The sequence below is a fragment of the Bombus fervidus genome, chromosome 3, assembly GCF_041682495.2.
Source record: "Bombus fervidus isolate BK054 chromosome 3, iyBomFerv1, whole genome shotgun sequence".
NCBI lineage: Eukaryota > Metazoa > Arthropoda > Insecta > Hymenoptera > Apidae > Bombus > Bombus fervidus.
Genome location: NC_091519.1, coordinates 16,939,591 through 16,946,374, shown reverse-complemented (window position 1 = coordinate 16,946,374; position 6,784 = coordinate 16,939,591). Strand labels below are relative to the sequence as shown.

At 41.8% G+C, this 6,784-nt stretch overlaps 1 protein-coding gene and 1 long non-coding RNA gene across 4 annotated transcripts in view; one reads left to right on the top strand and one right to left on the bottom strand.

The window, feature by feature from the left end:
• The window catches only part of LOC139985361 (uncharacterized), a 126,085-nt gene extending 121,507 nt beyond the window's left edge, over nucleotides 1-4,578 (bottom strand). Inside the window, exon 1 of the long non-coding RNA XR_011799402.1 lies at nucleotides 4,442-4,578. This is a non-coding gene — a long non-coding RNA (uncharacterized lncRNA). The remainder of the gene's footprint in view (nucleotides 1-4,441) is intronic.
• The window catches only part of LOC139985353 (receptor-type guanylate cyclase Gyc76C), a 76,801-nt gene that overhangs the window by 2,219 nt on the left and 67,798 nt on the right, over nucleotides 1-6,784 (top strand). For 2 of the 3 annotated variants that reach the window (XM_071999738.1, XM_071999736.1), the window contains exon 1: nucleotides 4,759-5,229. The exons of the other annotated variant lie outside the window; for it this stretch is intronic. The gene's annotated coding sequence lies outside the window, so the exon portion shown is untranslated. Of the gene's footprint in view, nucleotides 1-4,758; nucleotides 5,230-6,784 lie in introns of those variants that run through there. 3 annotated transcript variants of the gene reach the window in all.

Sequence of the window (6,784 nt, the reverse complement as noted above, 5' to 3'; positions counted from 1 at the left end):
GCGGCCATCATTCAATCAAGCCGGACAATTTAAACAGCCTGATTCACGCAGCGAAATCATTTAATATTTGACGTCAAGCACGATTATCGTATAACGGTGCATAATGGCCGATTGTTTATACAGGTTGCAAGCGGCGCCGCAATTTTCAAATGGTGTATCTGCCTCCTGAGAACGAGATGTTGTTGAACGTTGTCGGACGGAGCAATGTTGCAAAATGATCCGTCGTTAGCGGCGGACACAAGTGACGAGTACAATTACTCTTCAACCATTTACTGCTAATAGGCGAGCAAACCGAAAAAGAGAAAAAGAATTCGTTCCCTCGTACCCTGCCCCCCTCTCTCTTCAGCTCGCTTCTCCTCCCCTTCGTACATCGATAAACCATACTCGTCGTACAAATTCATGCAAATCCCACGCACGTATAATTCCCAATTATTCTGTAACCTCGCGTTCATTCGCTTAAATATTAATCACGTCGGCGACGCTGTATTATTTCGACTTCACGCTCGGTCGAACGCGAACGGTCTCTCCGTAGAGCGTACTTTTATTAGCCAGCCTGTGTTCCTATTTATAGACACGGAATTATCTTCATCCGCCGTAGAACAATACATTGAGAGAAGTAAAAAATTTTGATAGGAGAATGCTAATCTACGCGGTTCATCGTTGTCGTTCTCGAATGAAAAGGAGCGGCTCGATTACCAGCAATTAGATCATCGTTGTTGCGCGTACTGACACACGCGATTAGGAACGAGACAGAACGAGAGAAGAGATTCGCGATAAAATAAAATTCTATTTCGGTGCGAAAGGAAGAAGTCAGAAGGGAAATAACAACTTCGTTCGTAGGAATTTCGTTTACTCGAGCAAAATTTTTAAGTATTGTCCGATTAATATTCGTTAATCGAATCTCCTGTTACGACTCTTCTCTTATGCGACGTTATTTATTACACAATTCAGCGAGCGAAAATAACTAATGAGGAAAATCAATGAACTCTCATTATACGAATCCTTGCTGTACCACGTTCTTTTGTTTCTATAGATTGGCACTTTTCCCATCGTCGTTGTCGTGTCTTTTCACAACTTTGCACTAAGTAAAATTTTGTTATAGCTAAAGATGGACAGACTATTTTATTAAATGAGATCTATCGCATTTTCTTGTTGGAAATTCTCCTGTCAACGGGTTACTCACAATCGGTATAGCGTATTGCATCTTTCTACAAGGTACCGCACCTGTGGCTCAAACGACCTGTTGTCCACGCACACGCGGTTACTTTACATAAGATATGCGCAAGCTTAGACCGAGCTGAAAATAAACTCGTCGCGATTCGACACGTTCGATCGTGACGCTACGCTCGTTGTCATTTAACCTGATTTCCATCGGCACGATTCGCGGCTCGCCGACCAAGCCAGCTCGAATGCCTCGCGTGCCTTTTCCGCGATAAATCTCTTCCCTATGATCGCGAAATTATCCGACAAGTCAACGAAACTGGTACAACGAGATCAAAACAAACTCACGTTTCAACAACAGGGAAAAGAAATCATATCCGATCTTTTATAATATACTTCAAAGTATACTCCCATCTCCCGGTAACAAATTGTTCAATGTTTTAATCGAAACACGACAACATGTATAATTGTGTAAACCGTACGATATTTCGTCAATTTGCTTTTTAATTGTCATTGAATTAATCCCAAATGAGAATCGCGTTTAACGGAACAACGGAGACCAATCCACGAAATGAAACGCGGCGCAAATAGTGGACAGATTCCTACCTTGATAATGTACTTGTAACTAGGAAGCCGTGTTCCCTTACTGACTCGTACACATCATCGATCAGCTAACTATTTTCGATAAAAACCCGAACAGAGTGAGTGCTCGGATGGATTTTTGAGTTAAACACATTCAGATGTTCGTAAATGATGTATTTGAACATATATATATGTATATATAATTAGTATAAACATTTTACATACATTCATAACGACCATAACAGCATCCTTTTTACTTTCCATGAAAAGAATCCTTCTGAAATCAGGTTGTTTGAACTTAGTCAACTTGAACTCGAGTAACTTCAACAGTTCGAACGAGACTTAAAAGTACAAGAGCGATGAAATGTCAGGAAATAAGCTTGAGACAACGTGGGAGAAAAAAATGTTGCTGCTGGCGACGGAGGCCGCAAAAGTTACAGGCTCTCTGTGCACGCTAGATTGTATGCGCCGAGCGGCGAGTGTTGACACTCACGGGGAAAAAGATAAGATAGCAACTGTTTTACCAGCCAATCGCCGCTTCTGTGCGTCGTCGTCTACGTCACTGTTGCTAACTGTGGTTGTGTACACAAGTACACAGGTCTGTATTCAATTGAGATTTCTGCTTTTCGAATAGTGCGATCTCCGGCTGAGAACGTCGCGAAAACAAGGCGCATCGGTCAAACACTCGTTCGAAGAAGAATTCCACTGGCCGACCATAAACGATCGGCCCGAACGGTGAAATCCAAAATCGTGTTACCTCGCGGCACAGGGCGGAAAGAATTTTATCGCGAGTGCAGAAAGTGACGCTGCAACATTGGAAAATTTATAGGAAGATAGCGGGAGGAAGAGAGGTACAAACGAACTCGGCCGAGAAATTAATTGAACGAGATAGGGGGACGGTCTGTTGCTTCAAGAAGGAGGCATGACCATCTTTCGCGCAAGAATCTTTTACTTTGACCGCTATAGTCCGACTTCGAATACAAACTAAGTCGTACAGACAAACATTTATTACCATAAATTAGATAAACACAGGAGAACCGTACGAGAGAATTTTCAATTGGTATAAATTTTAGTGGGAAAAGGAAAAGATAGAAAATCTAGTTAAATTGGAGACAAGAAGCTATCTATCGAAACTTTTATGTTTTGATATCTCGTTTATCGGACGCTACTTTCTCTGCAACGTAACGCGTTGCATTATCGTTTATATTTACGCGCACACAGCAGAGCACGTGCATTAACAGTGTACGCGCGTAATAAAGGCATTCGTGCGCTACGCTATTACATCCTACGTTAATGTACGAACAATCGTAAGTCAGCAATGTTCACGGTATGCACTTGTGCTCGTTGGAAATTTTGCATACTGATACATTATAATAAGTACTAGAAAATTATGGCAATTAACTTGCGACCAGTCAATTAACTGTTTGAAAAACGTTGACATTCCTCGTCTGGTAGAAAAAAGGAAAAGAGAGAAAAGAAAGGAAATTCGTATGGTAGAACGATTACAGTAGCGAGAAAATATGGTAGGTATGCATTCCGTGCTGATAAAACGCGCAGCTTTCACTATCAATCGCGGTTACAGTACGTAACCAGAAACCAAAGTGTCGGAGGAAATAAGTAAATACCACTAGGCCTCTTAACTTCGTCTTATAAACAAGATTACTTCCAGCCGACTACGGATTTGCAAACAATTAGAGTGTAAACTACATGTTCGATGCGTTATTTCTCGCAACCTGTTGCGCGCTACGAGCCTCGAAATTTTATACGGCTATTTTATTAAAAAAAAAAAAAAAAAAAAAAAACTGATAGTCATAAGCAAAGAAATGCTAATTCGAAACGTAACGTTTGTTCGTACAAAGAAATTATATTTTCGAGATGGTTAAGAACTGTGCGAGTCGTAAAACTGTGCGTAAATTATAGTCCCCTCCTTGTGCGATCTTTGATTTATCAGTTTTATTTCATTCGAAAGCATTTTACGACTGGAAGGAAAGAAAGACACATAAATACATAAAAGTGCAGAATAGCAAGACGAATGTGATAACCGCGTGGTCACGATAACGGCAAACTTTTGGCTTTCTAAAAATATCCTTAGCTCATTGTAAACTAATGACGAAATATCTACTCCTCTGTACCTCGTGTCGTCACCTAAACTCGCCTGTGATATAATTCATTTGACCCGGTGTGGCATTTTATTTGCTAACTAGATATCGTTGATGAAACTCGGCGCTCGATTTTTGCGGACGCTAGAGTTATAAAATACGTATCTTGTTTACGAATCATGTATATATAACTTTATTGAAACATAGTTGTAATAATTTGATATGGAAATTTTGAGGAAATTTCAATTTTCGCTAATAAAAAATTATGATATCATAAAACAAATGATAATTCGAACTTTAAGCATTACATTCGATTAATGGAAACGAACAATTTTAAGACGGTTACAGCGCCTTCTACATGCACAAAAAAAGTCCACTTTCGATAGGATTAGAGACATCTATTTTAAGGGCAATATTTTCTCCCGCCATAACCAGCGTGCTTTAATTAGCCTAAAAAGTGTTCCGATAACATAATCAAGATCCAATAACGTAAACACATTCGAATTCCACGAATTCGATGAAAACGATATCAATATTTAGTAGGCCGTTGTGATTTCCAAATACGTACAAATTATCGGCTATAGTAAACACGCACTTACATTAATTCGCGTTCAGTCGGATCATGCTCGGCCTTGATAGTTGTTTGACATCGGTGGCTCGAGCGAGTACCATTGACTTTTGTTCGAAGGTTATAAAATTCCAAGACACGTATCACACTCGTTCACGCACATTCGCGTCGATTTCGCGGTAATTTTTATTAGAAAAGCGAAAATTGTTGGCGAATTTTTCGAAGATTTGGCGTACGGCCGATCTCGATCGGAGCGCCGCTCCGATGCTGCCACCTGCACGCCGTACGGCGACACTAGACCCCTTTGCAATCATGTGTTCGTTCAGTATATTGCGGCTTCTGCTTGCATACGGTTGTTTATAAGAGTATGACGATTGGCTATCTCGGTGGCGCGTTTCGTCTTAGTAAAACGAATCCGTGATTTCGTTGTGGATTGCGGATCGCGCGTATACCAATATAGCGTGTGGTGTTCGACGTTTCGTTTGCCGCGGGCAGTGCACGTATTTACACCACGTTCCGTGGAAAAAGGGCAAAGAAAAGAGACGAAAAAGAAAAACTTGGCGGATAGAAGTGCATCGTCTTCGCGCCAGTAAAGGCGTCCTTCCGCGTTCTCTCGTACGTAGACGAGCCGCGCGGCCAATCGTGCGAGTGGAGTGATTTTATTTTCCAACGAGTAGTGCCTTGCGAAGGACGGAAATAACTGTTAAGTGAAGTTCCTCGACTTTTCGCGATCGGTCATCGAAAGACCCGCAGGGATGACGAGGTAGCCCCCCATCCGCAGGATTGGATTACCATGCTGGACACGGCCACGAGTCGCAGGTAACAGAGAACCGTGTGTGCCCCGTGTGAAGACTCCCCACTCGCAGCTTCTTTCTCTTATCCTTTTCTTTCCTTACTTTCTTCGTTTCTCGCTCTTATCTCCTCTCCTTCTCGTTCGGCACACACGTTGCTTTCTCTCTCTCGTGATCACGAGAGAGAACCGGCGGGAATAGTGGTGCGAAACGCGGTACACACGAGCGAATAAGACGGTTTCTAGCATGCATTCGCTAGAGTAAACGATTGGATGAGCGCCAGCTGCTCAAAGGAAATTCCTTTGACAAAAATTCTCGAGTGTCACTCGATCTATACGCGCGCCCGTAGCAGCACGATGGTTTAACGACAATATCGATGGTTCAACGATGATTATATTATGATATGTACACACATGTGTGTGTGTGTGTGTGTGTGTGTGTGTGTGTGTATAATAATAAATTCATTTTTTAGTAGTCTTTACTTTAGCGAAAAGGTCGAATACTTAACAATAAGAAGGGCGCGTGTCAAATCTCATATTCATGAGCATTATATACGTATTATATACTCATGAATAATACTACATAGAGGAAGTGATAGCGCGTGCGAGGGTCTGACGCGGGTGAAGTACATTGCGGTTGCTGCGACGACGTGTATAACGCGGCAACGAATTCTTATGGATTGTTGACACGCGCCTTGTGATGAAAATCTAAAATCTCTTTGTGCTCCCGGGCCCGCCATGTATTTCCGGAACGTGTATACATCGTGTTGACGCGTCTCTTCTACGTCAAACGTTCATTCAGGAAATGAGCTTGCAAACGATTCGTGACTACGTTGTACAGTCTGACTACTAGTATTTTCGTTCTGTCATGTACAAATACGTGTATGTTTACCACATATATGTACGTTTAGGAATACCGATTAATCGCATAGCGGTAAAAAGTTTCAGCAAAAAAACATTTTAGAATACATATATATGTATACGCGTGCTCGTATTGTAAGGGTTGGATGTAGTATTTACTCTCCCTCTCCCCCTCTCCCTCTCTCTCTCTCTCTTTCTTTCTCTCTCGTAATCAGCGTATCGAAACAACGTATTTTCGTCGTTTGGCTCTGATACACGAATCTCTGACGTATAAGAGCAAACGAAACGAAGTTGCGGCTGCAACGCCGCCACGGAACTTGAGAAATATATTAGAGCGACAACGTCTGATGTTTCGCGTCCCAGGGTCCACCGTATTCTAACCGTTAACAGTTTACTTAACGAGCAGATAAGAGAGAACGTAGAGGAAAATTTCCATCGAGGCTTTCCGCGTTTCAACCCGCTCGTTTCTTAGTGCACGTTGTATCATATATATTTCTACTCTTGAATCAGTTCTGATTTAGTATGTAACGCAGGTGTCATCGGTTTGTTGACTGTTTCTCGTTCGTCGAAGAGGATTCGAGGAAGATTAATATTTTTTCGAATTCACACGTGGCGTCGCTACGACCGAGCTGAGTCATAGTCGGTACTTTCGGACGTCAAAAAATTTCATTCGGTTGGTTATCGTTATTTGCGCATGGTTTTAGACGACAATTTTATAGGAGT